The sequence below is a fragment of the Delphinus delphis genome, chromosome X, assembly GCF_949987515.2.
Source record: "Delphinus delphis chromosome X, mDelDel1.2, whole genome shotgun sequence".
Classification (NCBI taxonomy): Eukaryota; Metazoa; Chordata; class Mammalia; order Artiodactyla; family Delphinidae; genus Delphinus; species Delphinus delphis.
The window spans coordinates 14,611,566-14,639,208 of NC_082704.1; the positions used below are offsets into that span (position 1 = coordinate 14,611,566).

Consider the following 27,643-nt stretch of genomic DNA (forward strand, 5'->3'; position numbering starts at 1 on the left):
TATAGGTATCTTTATGCTTTTAAGGGTAGTGGAATGCCACACTGGTAAAAATAAATTGATAAAATTTTTAAAGTATAGGTGCATTAGGATAAAATGGGATATATATATAGTTATAATATTTAAGGGATGTTTCAAGTGCTTATTTATGAACCAAAAGAGATGTCTGAGAGTCACTGTCAAGTATTCCCTGACATCTCAATGTCCAGTTCTAACAAAAGGGGCCCACAATCACAGGCATCATCAGGATGGGAACAAAGCTTTGCCTTTTAAAAAATTCCTGGACTTCCCTGGTGGTGCAGTGGTTAAGAATCCACCTGCCAATGCAGGGGACATGGGTTCAATCCCTGGTCTGGGAAGATCCCACATGCCGCAGAGCAACTAAGCCCATGTGCCACAACTACTGAGCCTGCACTCTAGAGCCTGCGAGCCACAACTACTGAAGCCCGTGCACCCTAGAGCCCATGCGCCACAACTGCTGAGCCCATGCGCTGCAACTACTGAAGCCCGTGCACCTAGAGCCCGTGCTCTGCAGCAAGAGAAGCCTCCACAATGAGAAGCCCGTGCACTGCAATGAAGAGTAGCCACCCCTCGCCGCAACTAGAGAAAGCCTGCATGCAGCAACGAAGACCCGACGCAGCCAAAAAAGAAAAAAATTCCTTTATTGGGTACTTCACAATGTGGCCCTTTGCAACGATTCCTTTCTCCAACCTCAGCAGAATTCCAGCTTTCTCTTTTGACCTATATACTCTCCGTATAATGCACTGGTTCTGATATGCTTAGACTGAAACCTCTGTCAAAGGAGAAGGAAAGAGTGGTGACGGCAACGATGACGACAATACTGTGCTAAGTGGTCTATCTGCATTATCTCATTTAACACAGCAGCTCAATGGAAAAGATGCTACTATCTTTAACCCCATTTTAGAAATGAGGACACTGAAGCTCTCAACACGCAGTGAAAGAGAGATCGGTTCGAGTTAGGATTGAAGACTGTCTTACTCAGGACCTCTCTGTGGCCCCTCCCCCACCCCTCAGCCTCACCTTAATGGTTGCTAGCTGTATGCCTTCATAGAGAAGATAATTTTGCCTAGACTCATTAAGTTAGAGGGAACTCTAGGTCATATATGTTGTCTATCAATATACATATGCTCGATACAAGACGCTATAGCTTTTTTAAATACTTTGGTATCCTCTCTAACTTGAAACTCTCAACAGTTCAGTGAAGTATCTATGAAAGCTGTTATCATTTATGGAAAAAAAGGATCTAAAGCAGCTAAGTGGCTTGTCAAACTTCATCCAGTTAGCTTAGGACAGAGCTGGGACTAGGATCTAGGTCAAGTAAAATGTAGTTCATTGTTTCCTCTCTATTTTAGTGTTTGTAGCCACATTTCTAATCATCATTAGCCAGTAGATACACATGACTGCTTTGTGTTCTGAGCTATCTCAAATGATGTATATTTTTAAAATTGGGGAACAAAGGACCAATATTAGTTGTGAGATTGAGAATCACCCCAAAGATTTTGATGACTCATTTGCCTTCACCCAAGCACCCTCTTGATTCCTTTAACTTAATGAAAATAAGTATATTCTCCCAGGATTTTGACTCTCCTGATAAAGGTTAACTCCTGGGTCCTCACACAAGGTGCCCTTTAATACAGCTTCTCCCCACAAGGGGGAGCCAAAAATGCTTCGGGGCTAGGCGAGGTACGACTCAAATACCAGGTTCTGCAAATCCAACTTCCTCCCGTTTGTTTTCCCAGTAAGGACCTCCCAGCACAATCCCCAGAAAGGAAAGGCAGATGGTCCTGATACTGATGGTGATGTGTTTGTATATGGGCATGGGATGAGGGTGGGGGGTTTTCATCCGAAGAAACTCAGCTCTGAGAAATAAAGCTATTCCGAGTCAGTACTACGCTGTCCTTACCTGTTTCCCCTGCTGGAACTTTGTCCTTCAAAGCTGGTCTTTGGCCAACGTATGTGTGAATCAGATAGCTGCCCGCTGAAATCAGCTCCCTTAGCCCTGGATCAATAATCTTTCCCCGTCATCCCACTGGAGCTGCTTCTGCCACCTCCCACTAAGGGACTTAGAGAGGACCTGGTAAAAAGGCTTCTACTGCTTTCTTTGCAGAAGGTGGGTGGAGTTGGGGAGCAGACTCCACAGGGTGATGCCCTTTGCACTGCTTTAACTTTAGTGCTTCAGTTAGGCCAGGAGCAAAAATAGTTGTGGCTTTGACAGATACAGCAAACGTCTGAATTCGCATTTGAAGAATAAATTTGCACAACAACCAGGAGTATAAGGGGTGGGAAAATGAAAGCTTTTTCTTACGTAAAATTTAATTAAACTATTGTTTTCATTGATACCATGTGGTTCTCTTTTCTATCAGAAATATTTAAGAAACTTATGTGTGACAATAACTTTCAAACACAATATTTCCAAGTGTCAAGTTAACGTGTTCAGGGAGCAGAAAGACTCAAGTACTCAGTGTGAGTCTCACATAACATCTGCTTCCACAAGTACTTTGGGGACCCTTTGAGGCAAAGACGGTGGGGAACCTTGGCTTATTTGCTAGACATGGAGGTGAAGATGGGAACATCCCTCCCATCTCCCTTCCTTTTTAAAAATAGAGATGAGGATTTCTGAGTATAACCTATCATTTCAGGAAAAAACAAATTATGAGTCATTTTAGTTACACAGATAACAATGCTCATAAACGAAAAGTGGGGTTATTTTTTAGGATGGAAAGAAGTGGGCTATTACTGTGCTATATTCTGAATACTGTAACCCCCAGCTAAGATGTAATTACTGAATTTTTAAAATAGTAAAGCAATAATCCAGTAATTCTAAAAAGCCGTTCGGCTTTCTGTAGGCATTTAAGAATTACCGTTTGTTTTTTGGAGTGGAAGTAACATCTTTCTCAGTTAGTTTTTGGAACATGGCCACTGCTGAATGAAGGGGTCCAGTCATGCATTGTATTTCTTCTGCATAATTGCACTAAAAGAATACATTGGCGTATTGTATGGTTTGTAATGAGCTGGAAAAAAAAAAAAACCTCCAGAAACCCTCTGCAATGAATTAGTTATTCTGAATATTTTATTTTTTAAACATTGATACTATGTAAATTGAACAGGGTCAAAAGACTTGTTGGTGTTCAGGCTGAGAGTTAAACCAAAGCTCTCCCAGGTACAGAACTGATCAGTGACTGGACTTTTTGATTCTTCCAAGGAGGTACTTCGTAAGGCAGTTCAGCTTCTGTCTAAACCTGCCCTTGAAGACATGTTGGGTTAGGTCTAAACCTGTTCTTTTATCACTGTGGCCCCAAATCAAGCACTGATGAGGTTTTGTGACCCTGTGGCCCCAGTTGCAACTAAAGTAGTTAATTGTCAAAAACACCCGCAGTTGTTATGTCACGATGACTATCTTGAGCCACGAGCAGTCCTAGCAGTCCTTTAACCTTTAGGCTGCAGGTTCTGTACTTTCTTCCTAATTGCTTCCATGGATTTTATAGGAGTCCAGTCACAGGGAGTGCAGATTGTTAAGAACTGTGATGGGTCGAATTTTTACTTGACTTGCTGGCAGGAGGCCCAAGACTCCTGGATCAGAGACGAGGAACAGTTCATTCCTCATGGCAGTAGCCAGGGTGTCAGCATTTTTACCCTGGCCCTCTGAGTCCCAGTACCCCCAAGATGATGTGAAGACAGCCAGGTGATAGCTGCACGCTCAGTGGGTTGAATTACAGGAGAGGAACCCTGAATTTAGGGAGCTCAAATCTTTTATAATGGACAGTAAGTACAGCAGCCCTTTGCTCTAGGGAGAGACATTATCTTCATTATACTCGACCACACTCAGCTGTATCTTCTAAGCAAACCTGCTCTTTCCTTCAGAGTTAGACACTTAATCTCTGTCTTCCGAGGCTGTTTGCTACACAAACATCCTCGAAAAGATATTCCAGAACAAAGGCGCTCAGTGCTTCTGTTCACAAGATATGCAGAAACACAAGAGTTCCATGGAGAATCATCTCCCAACACAGACCAAGGCCAAGAGGTCCTCTAAAGAACTGTTGTCCTGGCCCATCTTTGGGAGTTGCTGCTGAGAGGACAAAGCACTACAGTCGTCGCCATTATTACTATTTCTATTGTCTGCAAGAGTATGGTCCTGAAGCTATGCTATCTCCCCAAAACAAAAAGTCTGTACTGCATACTTGACTCCATGTTCAGCCAGGAGTTTAGGGAGGATGTCTCTTGGTCACCATCATTTGTCTTGTGACCAGGGATTGGGAGCCGATGGTCCAAAAGTTACCTTTGATTTATCACCATTCCCTCACTTAAAAAACCAATAAACTGATCTGACTGAGGCTTTGTGTAGCCTCAGCTCAGAGGCTCGAAGCTTTTAAAAGGAAAGACCATTCTATTGGAAGGAAAGAGGTGGAATTTGAAAGCTCAAGCCAACTCCTAGTCCCTGAATAAAAATCAATCTCCCAACATATCCGTTAATAAGCTCTGGACCAAGGGGTCAGGAGGCCAGCCAAAAGATCTCTCTTTATCTGCCATATTTTCTTCATTTAGGTAGAAATGTTATTTTTAAGCAAGCAAGATGTACAATCTGAAATTAACAAAAAAAAGTATTGAATTCTAGGACCGTGTCCCTTCCAGAGGTCCAAAAATCATTCTGTCTTTGAACATTGTTTTGCCTTAAAAATACTTTTTATTTATTTCTCTTTTGTCTCACTCTAGGGCTTCCAACCCGAGAGAAGGCTTATTGCCAGATTGTATTTCATAGACTCTTAAAGTTGGAAGAAATCTTCGAGTCCTGTAGCTTAGCCTGGCCCCTAAAGGCTAAGTCCTTAGTGTCTTGCCAGAGCTCAGACAGGTAGCTGGGGCATCAGAGCACTGTACTGGATGGAGCCTTGGATCTGTTCTAAGTTCTGCCATTCATTGGCTGTGACACTTTGTGGATATCATGTGTCTTCTCACAGCCCAGGTGCACTCAGTCTAAAGAGAGAGGCTTATAGTATTCTACCAGCTCCACCATGCCTCCAGGGGGGTCTCTAATTTCTGGAATGTGACTATTTGAACCGTTCAGAAGAATGATTCTCTTTTCCTGATGACAGAACTAACACATTATTTTATTTTATTATTATTTTTTTAATAAATTTATTTATTTTTGACTGTGTTGGGTCTTCGTTGCTGCACATGGGTTTTCTGTAGTTGTGGTGCTACTCTGTAGTTGTGGTGCTACTCAGGGGCTACTCTTCGTTGTGGTACGTGGGCTTCTCATTGCAGTGGCTTCTATTGTTGCAGAGCACGGGCTCTAGGCGCACGGGCTTCAGTAGCTGTGGCACACGGGCTTCAGTAGTTGTGGCTCACGAGCTCTAAAGTGCAGTCTCAGTAGTTGTGGCGCACAGGCTTAGTTGCTCCGTGGCATGTGGGATCTTCCCGGACCAGGGCTCGAACCCGTATCCCCTGCATTGGCAGGCAGATTCTTAACCACTGCGCCACCAGGGAAGCCCCACATGCTTATTTTTTTTTATTTTTTATTTTTTGCGGTACGCGGGCCTCTCACTGCTGTGGCCTCTCGCGTTGCGGAGCACAGGCTCTGGACGCGCAGGCTCAGTGGCCATGGCTCACGGGCCTAGCCGCTCCACGGCATGTGGGATCCTCCCGGACCGGGGCACGAACCCGTGTCCCCTGCATCGGCAGGCGGACTCTCAACCACTGCGCCACCAGGGAAGCCCCCCACATGCTTATTTTAGAAAAATAAGAATATATTGATTTAAAAAAAAGAATAATTTTTAACCCTGTTGTCAATTTCAGTGCCCATTTTGGGTCTGTTTTATTTGTGTATGTGTGATAAAATTGAGATCATATTGTTCTGTAATTTGCCTTTTTTACTTAAGCTAGCATGAACATCTTACCATAGCCGTTGGACTTTATCCCAAAGATAAAAACTCTTTTTAAGTGGAGAGCCATTGAAGGGTTTTAAGTAGGTTTCACTGTAAGTCATTTCTCTTCAGATCAGAGGTAGAGAAGAGAGAAGAGCACATTCATACAATTTTGAGTTGGCTTCGTTCCATTCTTTATTGCTTTCTGCACAGAAAAGGAACAGCTCAGTGTTATATTCATTAAAGATGGGAGTTATCGATTTCTCTAGAGGTTTAGTCATCTTGAGATGCTACGTCATTAGCACTTGCATGTGTACATTTATATGTTATGAAAACGAATTAGAATGGCACATTTCAAGACATTAATCACATGGAGACTAATTACACCACAATCAAAACTATCACCTAACAAATATCAAGTCTCACAGCCCCAATCAGATATTGATAACCATTGAGCCAGGTTTTAGTAACATGTGGCCCAGTTGTTAAAAGTTTTCAGTGACAGATTTATTTAAGATTCTTTTCATTCCATATACCTTCAAAAGGATCTGAGGTAGTGGTGCAAAATTAAACAGTATAAACGTAGGACCTTTAAAACATAAAAACGAAGGAGACAAACTAAAGGAACCAGAAAGGGTGGATGCCATGAAGTATTTGGACAGACCAATCCAACAGTCTGTTTCCTAGCAGCAAAAAGTAAACAGGAAGATACATTGGCTTGTATAGTTTTTATTGTTACAGGAGAAAAAAATATGTATACTTCTTTTACCCAGACAACTTTTATCATGAAATTTATTATATGGACCCTTCTGTGAGAGATAATAGATTATATCAGAATCTTCAACTACAGTTTTGCGAAGGAACAACAACCCTGTTGAAATGGATAATTCCTGTATCGACCTTGTACATAAAGGGTGAGAATGTAATATTAAATCGTAATTCAGTTTAGACATTTCTTTGGAGGCTGAGATAATATGGTCCAGGTACTTGGCTTTCTGATGATTTAACTTAATATGGAAATAGAACTTGGGAAATGTAGGTGATCATCTAGCTACCATGGCCAGTCAGTTCTTTGTCAAGGGTCAGATGCCTCGAGTGAACCATTGACTGATGATAGCTTGCATAGGAAATCATATTGGAAACCTTGGTTAGGTTATTCTAGGATCCAGAGTCTGAGTTGATTCATATGTTCTCAGTAGGCATTCAATAAAGTTTTTTTGAGTGAATAACTTAACCCGGGCCCGCCCACAGCATGGACAGAGCCTTTCCTCCCTCTTACTATTCTCTCTCTAGTAGGAACCGCCTTACATGAATCCTTTTTTTTTTTTCCACAAAATGCCCAACTTCTCTCCTTATTTATCATTCAATGATCTTCTACTCTTCCTTTTCTCTTTAGCAGTTCTACCCTGGGGCAGCCTGAAACTGCCATGTTTCTGGACAACAGCTGTCACGGAATGCAAATATGATTGCATTTCAAAAATAACCGCTACTATAATTGCAAAAATAGGAAACAACAAGCAATAAAGGACTGGTTAAATTATGAAATAGCAATATGATAGAATCCTATGCAGCTATTAAAAAATGTTGTTGAAGAAGATTTAATGATATGAATAGTCATTCTATATTTTTTAAGTGAGAAAAACCCGAGAGAGAGAGAGAGAGGAAGAGTGTACACATATTTCTCTCAACAGATGTAAAGAGAGACATATCTATCTATCTAGAAAGAGGGAAAGACAGACACAGACCCAAAGAGAGAGCGTGCAGCTTTGGGTGGTGGAATTACAGGGTTTTTTTTTTAACATTTTGTTTTCTGTATTCTTAAAATATTGTACAGTAAACATGGATTATTTGTGTTTAAACAAAAGACATAAAATGTAAAACTCCTTGGCATAGAATACAAAGCCCTTCAGTATGTGTTCACTGCATATTCCTTCAACTTCTGTCCTGCCCTTGGGGCATTGCCCAGCACTTAGCAGGTGCTCAGTGCCTGTTAGTTGAATGAATAGCAAATGTATCACACTCTCCTCCCAGTTTTCATCAGAACCTCCCTCCTCCTTCCTGGCCCCTGGTGCACTTCTGCCCTCACACTTTCCAGTCACTGGCAGAGTCAAGCATTTGAAATATAAACAGGCGGTTTAATTCTCAAATGGTGGACCTTAGAAAGTACAGCTGTCTGTGGTATGTTAATGTGGATTTGAGAATAGTCACTGAATGTGTCCGGGGTTGTTTAACGATGAACTTATATACATTCTTGCTCTTATACATTTCCTAACCTCTAATCAGGCTCATTCCCTGTCTACTTCATGAAATTATCCCTTCATTTAGGACTTATTTTGAACACATAAAAGAAGGAAACGATCCAAAGGCATCCTAACTATAAAAACCCACAGGATCCATTTCCTTCCCAAAACAACATATCTGGCTTTGTTTTCCCCTCGAAGTAAAATCAGACCTTGAAGAGACAGTATGATTTAAACAGCACTACCCAATTAATTTTTCTGGTCAAATTTATTTCAAAAACAATAACTAAGCATGGTCCTCTCTAACATCTATTCTTTCTTTTCCCCAAGGAGAGATTTTGTATTACTTGTTTTTTGTCTTTGCTCAGCACTTTGGCGTGTGTGAGTTTTCATCAACTATTCTGAATGGAGGCAAAGGCAATGTGGTAGGAACAAACACAAATCAAGACTGCATAAACTAATAATCTTTTTAGTAACATTGTCCTACATGCCTTTAGAAATTAATTTTAATACCAGCAAAGAAGTTCAAAAACTCCCCCTTCTCCAGCTACTGTAAGAAACCCAAACTTCCTTCAGCAATTTTGCGAATGAGAAAGTTTTTTTTTTTTTTTTTTTTTTGCGGTATGCGGGCCTCTCATCGTTGTGGCCTCTCCTCCGGACGCGCAGGCTCAGCGGCCATGGCTCACGGGCCCAGCCGCTCTGCGGCATGTGGGATCTTCCCGGACCGGGGCACGAACCCGCATCCCCTGCATCGGCAGGCGGACTCTCAACCACTGCGCCACCAGGGAAGCCCAGAGAAAGGTTCATTTTTGTCTGTATTTAAATAGCAGGTATTGTATGGATTTATGCAAGGAGAACAAAACAATTCATGGCAAGAAACCAGCCACCTGTGTTAATCAGTATAGTAAGTGGGAAAGTGAAGTGTAAATTATGACAGATAGCTCTTTTGCTTCCTCTTTTTGTCTCTTTCTGACTAGTTGGTTATTTGAATTTAAATCTTAAGGGCTGTCTTAAAAATGTATCAGTTAATAAGTACCTCAAATAGGTTTATTAATGAGGAGAGAATATCTTCTAAAGAGCTCATAGCATATAGCATAGAACACGGTAGAGCTTCACAGTTAACAGCAGAGACTCTGGGCTTAGACTGAAGCGTGGCTTCAATCGCAGCCCCACCACTTCCTAGCTCTGTCATCTCAGACAAATTGTTTAACCTCAATGTGTATCACTTTCCCAGTGTGTACAATGGCGAGAATTCTAGTACTTACCTCATAGGGTTATTGTGAAAATTAAATGGGTTAATATTTGTAAAATACTTAGAAAAATGCCTGTACTTTGTAAGCACTATGTGCACACGTGCTCTTAGTTTTAAATCTCTAGATTGTGAAATGATAGTATTGCTAGCATAATTAGGTTAATTTTATTAAAATTAGCATACAGTTAGTTAGCATACAGACTCTTTTGGTGTACAGGTTTTTGATTATTAACACATCTATAAATTCATGTGACCACCACCGAAATGAGGATACAGAACAGACATCACTTCAAAAAACTTCCTCTTGCTACTCCTTTGTAGCATCCCAGTCGTAACTCATGGCAACGCTGATCTGTTCTCCATCACTATGGTTTTGCCTTTTACAGAATGTCACATAAATGGCATCTTACAATGTTGCAGCCTTTTGAGACTGACTTCTCTCACTCAGCATAATGCCTTTGAGATTTATCCAAGTCGTTGCATGTATGAATAGAGTGTTCCTTTCTATTGCTGAGTAGTATTCCATGGTTTGAATGTACTACAATTTGTTCTTACATTCTCAAGTTGAAGGACATTTGGGTTGTTTCCGTTTTGGGGAAATTACAAATAAGGATGCTATACACAATTGAGTATAGGTTTTTGTGTTAACGTAAGTTCCATAAGTTTTCATTTCTCTGGGATAAATGCCTAGATGTAGGATTTCTAGGTCATATGATAAGTGTATACTTAACTGTATCAGAAGCCGCCAAATGGTTTTCCAGAGCAGCTGTACCATTTTGCATTCCCACCAGCAATGGGTGAGGGTTGCTGTCACTTCAGATCCTGGTCAGCACTTGGTATTGTCAACAATATTTACTTTAGCCATTTTAATAGGTGTGTAATGGTATCTCAACAATGACTTTAATTTACATTCCCACAGTAGCTAATGATGTTGAGCATCTTTTTATGTGTTTACTGGCCATACATGTATCCTCTTTAGCAAAGTGTCTGTTCAAGTCTTTTGCCCATTTTTAAATTGGATTGTTTGTTTACATATTGTTGAGTTCTTTTAATACAATTTTTAATTTTGAAATAGTTTACAAATTACAAGAAATTATGAAAATAGCACAGAGAATTCCTATGTACCCTTCACCTAGATTGCCCCCATGATGATATTTTACATAACCACAGTACATTGTCAAAACCAGAAAATTCACCCTGGCGTAATACTGTTAACTCAGGTATAGACTTTATTACGATTTCACTAATTTTTACATGTACTTTTTCATGTATTGTTCTCTGAAGTTTATTACATGTGTAGATTTGAATACACATCATGAAAATCAGGGTTCCAGACTGTTCCATCACCACAAGTGAACTCCCTTGTGTTACACTTTGATAGTCACACTCTTCCCTCAACTCTAACTCATGTAGTAACCACTGATCTGTTTTCTATCACTTTAATTCTGTCACCTCAAGAACATCATATAAATGGAATTGGACAGTAACCTTTTGGGATTTTTCTTCTCTCAGGATAATGCCCTTGGAGATCTATTATGCAAGAGCTCTTTATATATTGTAAATACAAGTCCATTGTGGAATATATGATTTGCAAATATTTTCTTCTAATCTGTAGCTTGTCTTTTTGTTTTCTTTAAAAGTCTCTTTCTCAAAGCAAAAGTTTTACTTGTGATGAATCACTCCAAGTGATCATTTTTTTTTTTTGTAATAGATTGTGCTTTTGGTGTCATGTAAAAGGACTCTTTGCCCAGCCCCAGGTCAAAACAATTTCTCCCATGTTCCCTTCTAAAAATTTTATAGTTTTACAATTTTGAGTTAATCTCTGCATTAGACATGATTTTAAGGAGAGGTTCATTATTTTTCCATAGAGGTATCTAATTATTCCAACCATTGTGGAAAAGGCTGTTTTTGCTCCATTGAATTGCCTTTGAACCTTTGTGAAAGCTCAATTGGTCGTGTATGTGTGGACCCATTTCCTCAGTTCTATTCCATAGATCTATATCAATACTATACTGTCTGCTGTCTGTAGTATTGGAGCTCTATAGTAAGGCTTAAAATTGTGTGCTGTGATTTCTTTAATTTTATTTTTCTGTTTCAAAATTGTTTTGGTTATTCTGGATCTTTTTGATTTCCATAGGAATTTTAGGGTCAGCTTGTCTGTATGTACAGAGAACATCTTGCAGGGATTTTGGTTGCAATCATGTTACACACATAGATCAATTTGGGGAGAATTGACATCTTTACTATATTGAGTCTCCATGTATTTTGAAGCCCTTTTGTTAGGTGCATGCATATTTATAGTTGCTATGCTTTCTTGGTGGATTGACGCTTTTGTCACTATGTAATGTGATACTTCCCTGATAATTCTTTTTGCTCTATAGTCCACATTTTCTGATTTTAATATAGGCACTCCTATATTTTAATATAGGTACTAACACTTGATTAGTGTTTGCATGGTAATTTATTTTCTATAGTTCTGCTTTTAATCTCCACATATGTGTGAATTTCTCAAATTTCCTTTTGTTCTGATTTCTAATTTCATTCCATTATGGTCAGAACATCCTTTGTATCATTTCAATCTTTTAAAATTATTTAAAATTGTTTTAGATTTGTGGTCTATCCTGAAGAATGTTCCATGGACACTTGAGAAGAATGTGCATTCTGCTGTTTTTGGAGGAGGCATTGTATAAATGTTTGTTAGGTCTACTTGGTTTATAATTGTTTGTGTCTTCTGTTTCTATGCTGATCTTCTGTCTAGTTGTGCTATACATTATTGAAAGTGGGGTATTGAAGTCTTCGACTATTATTGTTGAATTGTCTATTTCTTTCTTTTATTCTGTCAGCTTTTGCTCCATGTATTTTGGAGTTCTTAGATTCAGATATGTTTAGAATTGTTACATCTTCCTGATGGATTAACCCTTTACCTTTATACAATGTCCTTTGTGTCTAGTAACAATTTTTTGATATTGTTATTAGTATAATACTAATATTAGTATAGCCACTCCAGCTCTCTTTTGATTACTGTTTTCATGGTATACCTATATCTTTTTCCATCTGTTTACTTTGAAAATATTTGTGTTTTTTAATCTAAAGGGTGTCTCTTGTGGACAACATATAGTTAGATTATGTTTTTATATCCTGCTAATCTCTGCCTTTTAATTAGAGAGTGTAATAAATTTCCATTTAATGTGATTACTAATAAGGTAGGATTTACATCTGTCATTTTACTTTTTGTTTTCTATATTTTACATCTTTTCTTGCCCCACTATTCTTCCATTTCTGACTTCTTTTGTTTTAAATATATATATTTTTACTATGCCATTTTAATTCCCTTGTCACTTCTTTTGCTATATATTTGTAGTTATTCTCTTAGTTCTTGTCCTATTAACTTCTTTTTTTTTGCTTTTTTCTTAACAGCTTTATTGAGATATAATTTACATACTACACAATTCACCCATTTAAAGTGTACAATTCAGTGCCTTTTCATATATTCACAGTTGCGCATCCATAATAACAGTCAATTTTAGAGTGTTTTCATTACCCCAAAAGAAATCCTGCACCTCCTAGCCATGACCTCCAATGCTGCCATTCCCTCTAGTCCTAGGCAACTGCTAATCTACTTTCTGTCTCTATAGATTTGCCTATTCTAGATATTTCTTTTTCTTTTAGTATCCAAGCAAAAGCCCTTTTATTAAATTTTATTTTAAAAAATGTTATTGCAATATAGTTGATTTACAATGTTGTTTTAGTTTCAAGTGTACAGTAAAGTGATTCAGTTATACATATACACATATTCATTCTTTTTCAGATTCTTTTCTCATATAGGTTATCACAGAGTTAACTTCTTAATTTATGACAACCTAGTTCAGTTAATACCAACTTAAAATAATATACAAAAACTTTGGTCTGTTCCTCCCTCTTCTTTATGCTGTTATTTTCATAAATTATATATTTATACATTGTGTTTCCATAAACACAGATTTATAATGTTTGCTTTATGTCATTGTTTTTTAAATGAAGTAGGAGGAAAAAAGAATTATAAACAAAAATACATTTATACTGTCTTTTATATTTACCTATGGGGTTACCTTTACTGGTGTTCTTTGTTTCTTCATGTAGATCAAAGTCACTGTCTACCCTCCTTTTCTTGGTGGGGATCGGGCGTGCGATCCCGGTCCGCGTAATGTACGGAGGTAGAGGGAAAGGGCTCCGGCCCCCTCGGCGTCATGTCTTCGGTACCGGCGGCTTCCATTCCGCGGGTTCTATCCTCAAGCGCCGGGACACAGGGAAAAAAGAAAAAAAAAAAAAAAAGTCACTGTCTATGTCCTTTCATTTTAGCTTGAAGGATTAGTATTTCTTGTAGTGCAGGTCTGTTAGTGACAAATTCTTTTGGTTTTTGTTTTTCTAGGAATGTTTTAAATTTATCCTTCATTTTTAAAATTGAGGTGAAATTCACATACCATAAAATTAACCATTTTAAAGTGAACAATTCAGTGACAATTAGTACATTAACAATGTCGTACAACCACTGTCTCTATCTACTTTCAAAACATTTTCACACCTCAAAAGAAAACCCTGTAGCCATTAAACAGTTACTCCCAGTTTCTCCTTTATTTTAAAGATAGTTTTGCTGGATATAGAATTCTTGGTGTTTTAGTTTTCTTTCTTTCAGCACGTTGAATATGTTAATCCACTGCCTTCTAGCCTCCATGGTTTCTGATTAGAAATCAGCTGCCAATTTGTCGATGATTCCTTGTAAATGAGTCACTTCTTTTCTTTCTTTTTTTTTAATATCTTTATTGGAGTATAATTGCTTTACAATTTTGTGTTAGTTTCTGCTGTATAACAAAGTGAATCAGCTATACATATACATACACATATATCCCTGTATCTCCTCCCTCTTGCGTCTCCCTCCCACCCACCCTATCCCACCCCTCTAGGTGGACACAAAGCACTGAGCTAATCTCCCTGTACTATGTGGCTGCTTCCCACTAGCTATCTGTTTTACATTTGGTACTGTGTATATGTCCATGCCACTCTCTCACTTCGTCCCAGCTTCCCCTTCCCCTTCCCTGTGTCCTCACATCCATTCTCTATGTCTGCGTCTTTATTCCTGTCCTGCCGCTAGGTTCTTCAGGACAATTTTTTTTCTTTTTTTAGATTCCATATATATGTGTTAGCATACGGTATTTGTTTTTCTCTTTCTGACTTACTGCACTCTGTATGACAGACTCCAGGTCCATCCACCTCACTACAAATAACTAAATTTCGTTTCCTTTTATGGCTGAGTAATATTCCATTGTATATATGTGCCACATCTTCTTTATCCATTCATCTGTCATTGGACACTTAGGTTGCTTCCATGTCCTGGGTATTGTAAATAGTGCTGCAATGAACATTGTGGTACATGACTCTTTTTGAATTATGGTTTTCTCCGGGTATATGCCCAGTAGTGGGATTGCTGGGTCATATGGTAGTTCTATTTTTAGTTTTTTTTTTTCCTGTGATATTTGGGCCTCTCACTGTTGTGGCCTCTCCCATTGCAGAGCACAGGCTCCGTACGCACAGGCTCAGTGGACATGGCTCACGGGCCCAGCTGCCCGGCGGCATGTGGGATCTTCCCAGACTGGGGCACAAACCCATGTCCCCTGCATTGGCAGGCAGACTCTCAACCACTGCGCCACCAGGGAAGCCCTATTTTTAGTTTTTTAAGGAACCTCCATACTGTTCTCCGTAGTGGCTGTATCATTTTCATTCCCACCAACAGTGCAAGAGGGTTGCCTTTTCTCCACACCCTCTCCAGCATTCATTGTTTGTAGACTTTTTGATGATAGCCATTCTGACCGGTGTGAGGTGATACCTCATTGTAGTTTTGACTTGCATTTCTCTAATGATTAGTGATGTTGAGCATCCTTGCATGTGTTTGTTGGAAATATGTATATCTTCTTTGGAGAAATGTCTATTTAGGTCTTCTGCCCATTTTTGGATTAGGTTGTTTGGTTTTCTGATACTGAGTTGCATGAGCTGCTTGTATATTTTGGAGATTAATCCTTTGTCAGTTGCTTTATTTGCAAATATTTTCATCTTGTTTATGGTTTCCTTTGCTGTGCAAAAGCTTTGAAGTTTCATTAGGTCCCATTTGTTTATTTTTGTTTTTATTTCCATTTCTCTAGGAGGTGGGTCAAAAAGGATCTTGCTGTGATTTATGTCATAGAGTGTTCTGCCTATGTTTTCCTCTAAGAGTTTGATAGTTTCTGGCCTTACATTTAGGTCTTTAATCCATTTTGAGTTTATTTTTGTGTATGGTGTTAGGGAATGTTCTAATTTCATTCTTTTACATGTAGCTGTCCAGTTTTCCCAGCACCACTATTGAAGGGGCGGTCTTTTCTCCATTGTATATTCTTACCTCGTTTATCAAATATAAGGTGACTGGGCTTCCCTGGTGGCGCAGTGGTTGAGAGTCCGCCTGCCGATGCAGGGGACACGGGTTCGTGCCCCAGTCTGGGAAGATCCCACATGCCGTGGAGCGGCTGGGCCCGTGAGCCATGGCTACTGAGCCTGCATGTCCAGAGCCTGTGCTCCACAACGGGAGAGGCCACAACAGTGAGAGGCCCATGTACCGCAAAAAAAAAAAAGAAAAAGAAAGATAAGGTGACCATATGTGCATGCGTTTATCTCTGGGCTTTCTATCCTGTTCCATTGATCTATATTTCTGTTTTTTTGTGCCAGTACCTTACTGTCTTGATTCCTGTAGCTTTTCAGTATAGTCTGAAGTCTGGGAACCTGATTCCTCCAGCTCCATTTTTCTTTCTCAAGATTGCTTTGGCTATTCGGGGTCTTTTGTGTTTCCATACAAATTGTGAAATTTTTTGTTCTAGTTCTAGTGAAGAATGCCATTGTTAGTTTGATAGGGATTGCAGTGAATCTGTAGATTGCTTTGGGTAGTAGAGTCATTTTCACAATGTTGATTCTTCCAATCCAAGAACATGGTATATCTCTCCATCTGTTTGTATCATCTTTATTATTTTTTAAGGTATTTTTAAAACTTATTTATTTTATTTATTTATTTTTGGCTGCATTGGGTCTTTGTTGTTGTGTGTGGGCTTTCTCTAGTTGTGGTGAGCGGGGGTACTCTTCGTTGTGGCGCGCGGGCTTCTCATTGCGGTGACTTTTCTTGTTGCAGAGAATGGGCTCTAGGTGCCCAGGCTTCAGGAATTGTGGCTCATGGGCTCTGGAACGCAGGCTCAGTAGTTGTGGCACACGGGCTTAGTTGCTCCGTGGCATGTGGGATCTTCCTGGACCAGGTCTTGAACCCATGTTCCCTGCATTGGCAGCTGGATTCTTAACCACTGCACCACCAGGGAAACCCTGTATCATCTTTAATTTCTTTCATCAGTAGTCACTTCTTTTCTTGCTGCTTTCAAGGTTATCTCTTTGTATTTATCTTTTGAAAGTTTGATTATGATATGTCTTCGTGTGAATCTCTTTGAGTTTTTCTAATTAGAGTTTGTTGAGTTCCTTGGATGTGTAGATTGATGTTTTTCATCAATTTGTGGAAATTTTTGGCCAGTATTTCTTCCAATATTCTTTCTGCTCCTTTCTCTCTCATCTTTCCTTCTGTGACACCCATTGTGTGTATGTTGTTTTATTTGATGGTGTCCCACAAGTCACTGAGGCTCTGTTCATTTCTTTTTTCATTCTTTTTTTCTTTCTGTTCTCCAAATGAATAATCTCCATTGATGTATCTTCAAGTTCACTCATTCTTTTGCCTGCTGAAGTATGCTCTTGAGCCACTCTAGTGATATTTCAATTTAATTATTTTATTTTTTTAACTCCAGAGTTTCTATTTAGTTTTAAAAAATACTTTCTCAAAAAAAAATACTTTCTCTTTATTAATATTCTCTGTAGGTTGAGACAATAATTCTCATGCATTCTTTTTGTTCTGTAGATGCAGTTTCTTTTAACTCTTTGAACGTATTTAAAATAACTGATTCAAAATCTTTGTCCAGTAAGTCCAATGACTATGTTTCCTCAGTGTGTTTCTATTGATTGCTTCCTTTCCCTTCTGTATGGGCCACAATTTTCTTATTTCCTTTCATGTCTTGTTATTATTTTTGTTAAAAACCAAACATTTTAAATAATACAATGTGGGAACTCTGGACATCATATTCTACCCCCTTCCCAATGTTTGCTGGTTTTGCTACTTGTTTTATTCGTATTTGTTTGTTTAGAGAGTTTTATGAAGTAATTTCCTAAGTCTGTGTTCTTTGCTGTGTGTGGCCACTGAAGTTTCTGTTTTGTTAGCTTAGTGTTCAGCTAATGATTGGACTGAGATTTCCTTAAATGCCTGGAACAATCAATATTTCCAGTCTTTGCTGTGGCTCTTTGTGTGTGTTGGGCCATGCCTTCGGCACTCGGTCAAGTAGTGGACAATTCTGCCTGAGCCATCACTTGTTGCTTGCACAGAACCTCAAAGTCAACTGTAAGTGAGATCTTAGTGCCTTCCCAGGTCTTTCTTGAGCATAACCACAGTCCAGCATATGTGCATAACCACCTATATTCCCAGGAATATGTCCAATAGTTTAAAAGCCCCTATGGATATGACTTCGCCAGGTTTTTCTGCTAAGCTATAGTCTGTTCTTTGCTGTAGCTGTTATCTACAACCTCAGGCAGTCACAAACTTAAAATACTTGTCAATAATTTTCTTTGAAAAACACCCTGTCCCACCCCACACAGGGAAAATGCTTTTTGTAGTAGGCGTATTCCAAATCAGGTCTGATAGAGAGAGCCTTTAATTTGGGTCTTCCAGGGAATCTCCAGACAGGTCAGTTCGTGACAATTCTTCAGGAATGAGGCTTTGAGAGATCTTAAATTCCATTTTGCTCCTTTAGGAATTCAAGCTGTTACTTTTTAAGGCTACTGCCAAGCTGGAGAACAGGAGATAGTTTTAGACAATTAAAAATTTCTCAAAATTCATTGCTCTCACCACGATACAGCCATTAAAAAAAATAAGTGCTCTTTGGATTGCTCCAAGCCTTTGGTTAATTTCCATTATTTTGATTCTCACATTTTTGCCAGTTTTTTATTGATTTTATGGAGGAACAAATTTTCAGAAGTCCTTACTGTGCCATTTTTGCTAACGTTACTCTCTATTCTTTTACTTTTTAATGTAGCTATATCATCATATCTGAAATGGATCTCTTGTAGACAGCTTAGTTTACAATCTCTATCTTTTAATTGGTTGTTATACCATTTACATTTAATGTCATTATTGATATATTTGGATCTAAAGCCTATCAATTTATTGTTTTCTGTTTTTTCCCTTCTGTTTCTCATTCATTTTCTCATTTTCTGTTTTCCTTTGGCTTATTTGAACATTTTTTATTATTCCATTTTACTTTATGTTTTATTATATGTCTTTGTATAGTTTGTTTTTTTTTAGTGGTTGCTCTAGGGATTACAATATGCACACTTCACTTTTCACAGTCTTTTTACAATCCATAGTTTACCACCCTAAGCTGAATGCAGAAATCTTCCACTGTATAGACCCCTTTTTACTCCCTTTTATCTTGTATTGTTTTATCCAAATATATTGAAAATCCTGACAGACAGTGCTATAATGATTGCTTTTAACTGTGATGCATATTTTAAAGAACTCAAGAGGAGAAAAATAGTCTATTTTATTTATCTGGATATTCATTATTTCTGCTTCTCTTCCTTCAGTTTTGATTTTCCAGTTTTCCTTCTGGTATCATTTCCCTTCTCTACAAAGAATTTCCTTTATAGCAGTTCAGTGGCTTTGAATTCTCATAGTTTTCCATCACCTGAGAATGTTTTTATTTCATCTTCAGTTCTTTTCAACTGTTTAAAAATGTGCTGCTTTTTTCTTACTTACCTCCGTGGTTTCACATGAGAAATCCACAGTCATTCCAACTGTTATTGCATTGTAAGCAATATGTTATTTTTCTCTGGCCACTTTCAAGATTTTTTTCTTTTTCTTTAGTCATCAGCATTTTGATTATTATGTGTCTGGGTATAGATTTCTTTGGCTTTATCCAGTTTGAAATTTTCTGAGCTCCTTTAACCTGTAGATTTATGTCTTTTTCAAAATTTGGGGAAATTTCTGCCTCTATTTCTTGAAATATGTTTTTCTGTACCATAATCTTCCTTTTCTTTTTGGACACTGATGGTACAAATATTAGGCTTTGTGCTGTTATCTCTCAGATCCATAACCCTCTGTTCATTTTCTTTTTTCAATCTTTTTCCTCTCTGTTACTGTGATTGGAGAATTTATATTGTTTTATCTTTATCTGTCATCTCCATTCTGCCATTGAATGCACCTAGTGAGGTTTTTTGTTTGTTTGGTTTTTTTTAATAGATTTTATTTATTTATTTATGGCTGCATTGGGTCTTTGTTGCTACACACGGGCTTTCTCCAGTTGCGGTGAGTGGGGGCTACTCTTCGTTGCGGTGTGCGGGCTTCTCATTGCGGTGGCTTCTCTTGTTGCGGAGCGTGGGCTTCAGTAGTTGTGGCATGCAGACTCAGTAGTTGTGGCTCGTGGGCTCTAGAGTGCAGGTTCAATAGTAGTGGCGCACGGGCTTAGTTGGTCCATGGCATGTGGGATCTTCCCAGACTAGCGATCAAACCCGGGTCTCCTGCATTGGCAGGTGGATTCTTAACCACTGTGCCACCAAGGAAGCCCCTCTATTTGGTCTTATTTATAGCTTCTGTTTCTTTGCAGAAACATACTATCTTTCCATTCCTTTCGAGAGTGTTTACCCTTATTTATTGCAGCATTTTTATAACTGCTTTAATATCTTTGTCTGATAACTCTATCATCTGTGTTATCTCAGTGTTGGCAACTATAGATCATCTTTGCCCATGTGAGTCAAATTTTGTTTTATTTTAGTTTTTTGTATGCCAAGTAATTTTGGATCATATCCTGGACATTTTGTATATTATACTATGAGACTCTGGATCTTGTTTATATCCTATGGTAATTAGGTTAATTGTATCTTCTAAATATGTTTGGATGTTTGGCATGTGTTACTTATGCATGTCCTTTAGGAAGGTAAAAATCCATAGTCTCTGCAATGTATAGTTACCTGTTTACTGGGTCAAGTGATGCCAATTCAAAGATGAAGTTTACATCAGGTCAAAGCAATCTATTTCAGTAAAATGATTTTGAGTGGTGTGATAATTGTAGAATTATTACAATATTTTTTTAATATGAGTGTCTTTCTGGCAAACACAAAGTTCCAGGGTCATAAATTACTATCTTTTTTTTGAAATTTTCATCACCATGCAACAGATGTTTCTTGGGCATCTGCTCACTGTTTGTCTGGTACAATTTTCAGGTCCATCATGGATATAAAGATGAATAATACCTACACTGAGAGAGGCAGATATTATTACCTTTGTTATGTAGGTGGGGGATCTGAGGCACAGAGAGTTAGCTCATCCTGTAAGTGGTAGAACTAGGCCTTGGTCTTAGGTTTTCTGACTCTAAATTATTTGTGTCTCTATAGCCCCGGGTTGTCTCTGTTAAGTACATAATCTAGAAAAAAGGAAGGAAATGCTTCAACAGAGATATAAAGTAACTACCCATTCCACTACAATTTGAACAGAACCATCAATGTGCTAATATTCCCAAATGGTCGATACAATTGACTATATAAGGGATTGGTCGATACAATCGACTATATAAGGATTGTAACATTGTTGCTCTTCACTTACTTGGGCCACTTAAGAATGTGCCAGGATTATACAGAAATTCAAAATATGGATAACTGGCTATAGATTTAACCAAAATTCTTTTTTCTTTCTTATAAAGTCAGAAAGCTTATAAAGCATTGTAGTACACATGTTGCTAGCTGGCAATAATTAGTGTACATTTGTATTTCCAAAATAAGCTATTTTGAGGTTATCCTTGGTCATTAACTTACCCTCAATTTTAGTTATTATGTGTTGAAAAATACAATTTTATCAAAAATGTTGCTATGTAGATGTGTGGCTAAAAAGATCACTTTGCATACACTTGGAAACTTTCCTCCTTTGGTTTTTAGGCATAATCCTTTTTGCAGGACCTAAAACATTTGTTGAGATTTTACTGTGTGCTGGCTATTGGACTAACTGCCTGGTATACTTTCTCAGTCATAACTTTGACCACAGTCATTTTGAGACTCTATTGCCAGAGTGCCTAATCACATTTCTGTACTCTCTCCCCGCTACCAGCTAGTTATTCTGTGTCTCTTTTGCTCAGCCAGACATCATTACCCTCTTTGCTGCTAGCTGAGGACAGCTGGTATATTCTTTCTGTGAGAGAAAGTATGTAAGAGTATGGTTCAAGCTAGGTGCCTCAATTAATGGTTTTTTGTATGGACTTCTCCCATTTACTCCACCCAAACACATGACCCCACTGCCTGCTCTGACTTCTGATGTCTGTGTATTTCTGTATCTCTGTCTTACTTCTTTGGCTTCCCGACCTTTTAATTGTGCCAACTACTAGTACGGTCTTAGAAAACTTCCCAGTCCCACAACTCATCTGGTGGCCCCAGTTTTACTGTCACTCAAAAGCCCTAGCATGATATTTTATGGAAAACAAGGCATCCTATTTCTGATTACTTCACACAAGATTGAAATGCCTGCTTCTGTTATCCCGAGCTAAACTTGCAGCATCTGATGTTATGATCAGTGAATACGGAACTAATTTGCAAGAAAAAATGCATTCGCAGCACTACTGGAAAATCAAGTGAAAACTGACTGTATAAAATGTACGTCTTACGCTGCCCTTTGCATTCTTGTTACAACTTCCCTTTTTGTCCTTAGAGTTGGGACACTTGCTTCTCTTCAGTTAGATATATTATCATGGTGACACTGGTAACAAACATGGCTTGAAGAAGTGAGGTTTCCATGTTTTATTTCTAAGCGTTTCCTGAGCAGGCATTTAAGTTGTCATTGGCTACTCACTCTGTAGATGGGATTATACAGTTCTGTTGTGGTTAGCTGTGTGGCCCAAACTTGATTTCTCAGTGACCAGAGAGACGGTGAAGAAAATAACTGATGCTTAGATTGGAGTAGAAGGACTGTAGCCTGGTGGGAGTAATGGTAAAAGTAGATTTTAGAACCATCTTGATCATGGTTTGAATACAAACTCTACAACATGTATGACTTTGAACAAGTTTACTTAAGCTCACTGAACCATTTTTTTCGTATTAAAATGGAGATAACAATCTAATAGGATTGTTATGAGGATCAGATGAGATATGTATATGTACGTATCTATATGTACATTTAGTACATTTGTCACTGTGCCTGCCACTGCCACTGATGTACAGAGAGGCTAAGTAACTTGCCCAAGATCACACTGCTGGTAGGTTGCAGAGTCTACCCTTTGGCCCAAGTCAGTTTAATTCCAAAGACTTATGCTCTTTTTACTCCTTTTTTTTTTTTTCACTAGCAATAGGGCATGTGAGCTGTTATTACTTAGAAACATAGGCGTTCAGGACTGGAAGGAATTCAGACATCATCTGTTATGCCACTGATCGGATATCTGAATTCCCTTCACAACGTATTTCACAAAAACCCTCTCAAGATTTCGTCATGCTTCTCGTGACCACCTTTACTTTATCTGTAATTTACCTAATCTGTGTTGAGCTTATACTCTTCAGCAAAAAAAAAACCCTGTTGTCAAATAAAGTGCCTAACCATGTTTGTGTACTGTTGGAGAGGCACAGTAGAAGGGAAGGGGCTATCAGAAAGATGTGCAAGCAGAACAGGGACATAGTTTAATGAGGAGAAACCCCTGCCTACTTCAGTGTTGGTAGCAAGTTTTGAAAAACCCATCGGTAGAGAAAATCACCAAGGCAGTCTCTGTTCCAGCATTCCTGGGAACTGATTTTATCATAGTGTGCCATGATATAGGGTTGGGGTCGTGGTGCACCAGTTTTAAAAAGAACTGCTTTGACCTGGACCCAGCTCCATTTTTTGCTGAAATAATCTGCCCAGATTCCCATGGGGATTGGGCAGCCTTTTGATGCCATAGTGGAGATAGCTATGACTTTACAACTTACCCAGAGTAGATATGGCCTAACCACTCTGTTGAGCTTGTTAAGTTGTTTGGGTAATTTGCTTTTTAGTTTCCTGTAACATGGTTATATTCTGGGGGGCAACCAGTCTATTTCACTCTTCATTACCTATTGTTCAATACCAACATCTAAGGAATTCAGGATGTTTGGTTCTAGAGTCCTGGTTTAAATCCTCAGTGTTGGGACTACACAGCTGAATCAGTGCTCTGAGATCTAGTAGTTAGACTAACTCTGGAGATGCCCAGCTGCTTTAGACCAAAGTGGGAAGGGAGGTCCTCCATTCTCAGCTCATTTCAATTCCATATCTTGGGGAGGATGCTACTCTGTCTTGTTTGAAGTCGTAATTTTAAACCACTTGGAATAATATTCTCCTTTGCTTTAATGATATACATCCCTGTGCATGCTCTTCAGTAATTGAAAGGGATATCGGACAAATCTGGTCTGTCTAGCTTTGACTTATGCTGTCCTTATCTTGGCCTTTGTGTCATTAAGAAAAAAATTGGTATTGATCTTGGACCATACCACTACATTGTGCTGTAATTTTTCTTCCTTGCTAGTGGAATATAAATCGATAAAAGGCAGCTGCTTTAGACGAGGGCCAGATATGGTGCTGTCATTTATATATTGTAAATCCAATGATAGCTGATCAAATCAGTGCCTCTCCTGTTCCAAACTTGACATGATTGAATTGTCGATAAAAAAGATTTTACAGTAAGGGAAGGAGAGCTGACAGTGTAAATGTCTGAAAACCCAATGAAGTTCAATATAAAGTGAAACAATGAGCTAGGATATCCTTTTATAATTTCCAATGGGAAAAAATATTTAGTGAATCACAGCTGAAATTGGGGATGATCACGGGAGGGGGGAAGCAGGAATGAAAAGCAAGCTAACTTGCATTATAATTTTTGAGAAATCTGAAATGCAAATTTGCAGATGCAAATTTTAGGAATTATGCATCATACTCACTGACTTGTTTATTTACAGAAATGGTTCAAATACTCTCCACCTCCTCCCTCTTCCATGCACATATTTTCTAGCACTAACACCCGGTTGCCAGGGGAAAAATAAGCATTTCCTTCCCCAGGAGTCCTGCTGACTTCTAATATGTGATTCAGGAGCAGACTGATAGAACTTAACCCTACATTCTTTTTTTTTTTAAGAAATTAAGGAAGTTTAATAAACATATTATACAATATCTGAGGGCCCCCCTCCTTTTCGTTCGTTGTTTACCATTTTATTTATTTTTAAAATGTTTTAATTTATTTTTTTTAATTGAGGTATAGTTGTTTTACAATGTTGTGTTAGTTTCTACCATACAGCAAAGTGAAGTAGAGTTCCCTGTGTAACCCTACATTCTTAAAGTCAACCAGTAGAGCTCTAGTTTCACTTAATAGCTCCCTAGAAGTAGTAAATGTGTTTGTTTGTTTGTTTAGGAAAAACTATAAATAAGAAGCTCAGAGAGCTACACCTCTCTTGGTATGTGGCACATCAAACTTAGTTTAGGAAACTAAGATCTTACCCCTTGAAACTTGAAGAAATCCTCCCAATTTTTCAAGAGACCTGATTAATCTATTTGCAAATGTAAGAGCATGGCACTTATTTGTATGTTGAGAAGCATATGCTGGGAGAGACCAGGCTGGGAACTGATAAGAGGATGCTGTTTCATTTAAATGCTGCCAGCGGCATGTTTGCATGACATTTTTGCCTCCATAGTTGTTCTAAACGCATGGGACCTGATCAGCGGAGAATTGACTTCTGAGAGATGCTCGACTTCCGAATTTTCAGCTTGAAAACTGTATTCCGAGTTTGTTGGAATACTTTTTAGGGGCTCACGTTCCAGTTTTTCTAATGATGACAGAGTTAACATAAACTGTAGCAACCATCACTACCACTGCAACAAACTGGTGTTCTTGTGTCATCACGAGGCACCTTATTGGAGAGGAGATTAATCACCACTGTGCATCTTGGGAAGTAGCACTTTGACCTGGAGTAAGAGAGTCTTCTTTCCTGATTTTAACTCGAGACAATTCAAATGGAATTTAAAATGATTCTCTTCCTCTTGTTGAGGCACGTTATACCACTAACCATCCTCTTTCTCCTTCTGTGATATGCTCATCTCCGTGGGCTTCTCTAATATTTCTCTTTTTCGAAACTTCTCAAGGCTTGATCTTTGTCTCAGTCAACTAATTTCTTTCTTCTGTTTTTCTCAGCTTGTGATCATGGCTACCATTTGCTAAGAGCGATTTCTAAGCTAGGGACTGTGCTGTTCAAAGTACACGTATTATTTCATTTGATATTCACAAAATCTCCATAAAAATCAACCAACTGAACCTGTATAGAGGACAAAAGAGGGGCAAGGATATTCTAGATTCTTGGTTAGTACCCAATTTTACTGGACAGGGAAAAGAGTAGGAACCAAACAAAGAAATGGAAAAGTAGTGATCGGAGAGGAAGGTGGGAACCAGAAAGGGCAGGATCCTGGAAGTCAAGAGAAGTCCGTGATACCCACTATCTCTTGAAGTCAAGAGAGACCCACTGTGCATAAGACTCCCCAATCTGTACGTCTTCATCCTCAGTTTATTACTCGTGGTTTGTGCCAAAGGTACTGTGGGTGGGTTTTGAAGAGTCACTGGCCCTCTGAAATGTGAAGCAGAATTTCAAGTATGCACATGTGTACATTTTCTGGGGAATGGATTGGCAGATTTCTTCCGGGAACCATACACAAAACAAAGGTACATCTTCAAGCTCATACCATCAGCTTTCCACTGGACATCTTCCATTGTCCCCTCAAAGTCAACATGGCTGAAATTCAATTTAGCCTTTGTACCACCTCCCTGCAAACTAATTACTCATCTTACCACTCCCTCACTTTCGCTAGTGCCATTAGTCTTCTCCACGGCATCTTTTGCTTTCCCCTGCACATCCAGTACATCATCATTGCCTCTAGGATTTATCCTTTCTCTGTTCTTAACTTTCACTACCTTCTCTTGGGACCTTTTCTCCTAGCTGACTGGATTATTGAGGTTACTCTTAACCAGTATCGTTGCTTTCTAACCCTCTCTGGTTTACAGTGATGCTAGGTTTATTTTTTGAAAATGACCCTCATCACATAGAGCATGGTAGGTTAAGAGCACGGTGTTTATATCTGGGTTACAATTCTGATTTTACCTTTTATTTGCTGTGTCACCCTATTCAAGTTGTTTAATGTTTCTGATCTTCATTTTCCCCTTAAGAAAATCGGGGTAATGGTAGTACTGCCTCCTGGGTTTATTGTGAGTACTCAGTGAGATAATCCATGAAAGGAGCTTAGCAGAGCACTAACACACTGTAAACTTTCAGGAGAGAGCTATGATTTTCTATCAAAGAACATAAAATGTCTCCCTTATGCTTACCTCACAGCACGTAAAATCTTCTGTCTGATTTTTCAGACCCAGCAGAAACTGGTCCTTACTGTTACCTCTCCAACCTTACCTTACTCCCAGAAGACATGTACATCAAGGCTCTCTCTCCTAAATATACGCTCACAATGCATACCTCAGTCCCACCTCTGAATGTTTACTCATGCTGTTTCCTCATCCTAGAATGTTTGAGCCCATTCGTCCATTCTTCAAGCCCCAGCTGCTGAACTTTCCCTGGTCGCAGTCCCCCGCGGTTCTCACCATTTTGTAATTTCTCTTGTACTTTCAAATTGTCCGTACCGCCCAATTAGTACCTTATAATACACTGTTTTGCACGGTTTGTGCTTTACTTATGAGTTTATAGTGTTGCAAAATATGAAGCTGTTCACTTTCTTATTGCTTGTTCAGTGCTCATTCCATGTTTCTATGTTTTGTTTTGTCTTGTTTTGTTTTTATTCAGTCCAAGCACCTTGTGGACAGGGATCAGGTTTTTTTTTCTTTGCGGTATGCGGGCCTCACTGTTGTGGCCTCCCCTGTTGCGGAGCACAGGCTCCGGACGCGCAGGCTCAGCAGCCATGGCTCACGGGCCCAGCCGCTCCGCGGCATGTGGGATCTTCCCGGACCGGGGCACGAGCCCGTGTCCCCTGCATCGGCAGGCGGACTCTCAACCACTGCGCCACCAGGGAAGCTCAGGGATCAGGTTTTGCCATTATTCTCTGTTCCATGACTTGCAACAGTTTCTTGGTAATTACTTGCTGTATTTCTTGGTTTATTTGGTTGTTTTATCAA

At 39.0% G+C, this 27,643-nt stretch overlaps 1 protein-coding gene and 1 non-coding gene across 2 annotated transcripts in view; both read left to right on the plus strand.

The window, feature by feature from the left end:
- GPC3 (glypican 3) overlaps window positions 1-27,643 on the plus strand; it is a 444,448-nt gene that overhangs the window by 132,007 nt on the left and 284,798 nt on the right. The window lies entirely within an intron of this gene.
- Window positions 13,506-13,654, plus strand: LOC132419071 (small nucleolar RNA SNORA57). Its single transcript, XR_009518087.1, has one exon. It is a non-coding gene; the product is annotated as a small nucleolar RNA SNORA57 (small nucleolar RNA).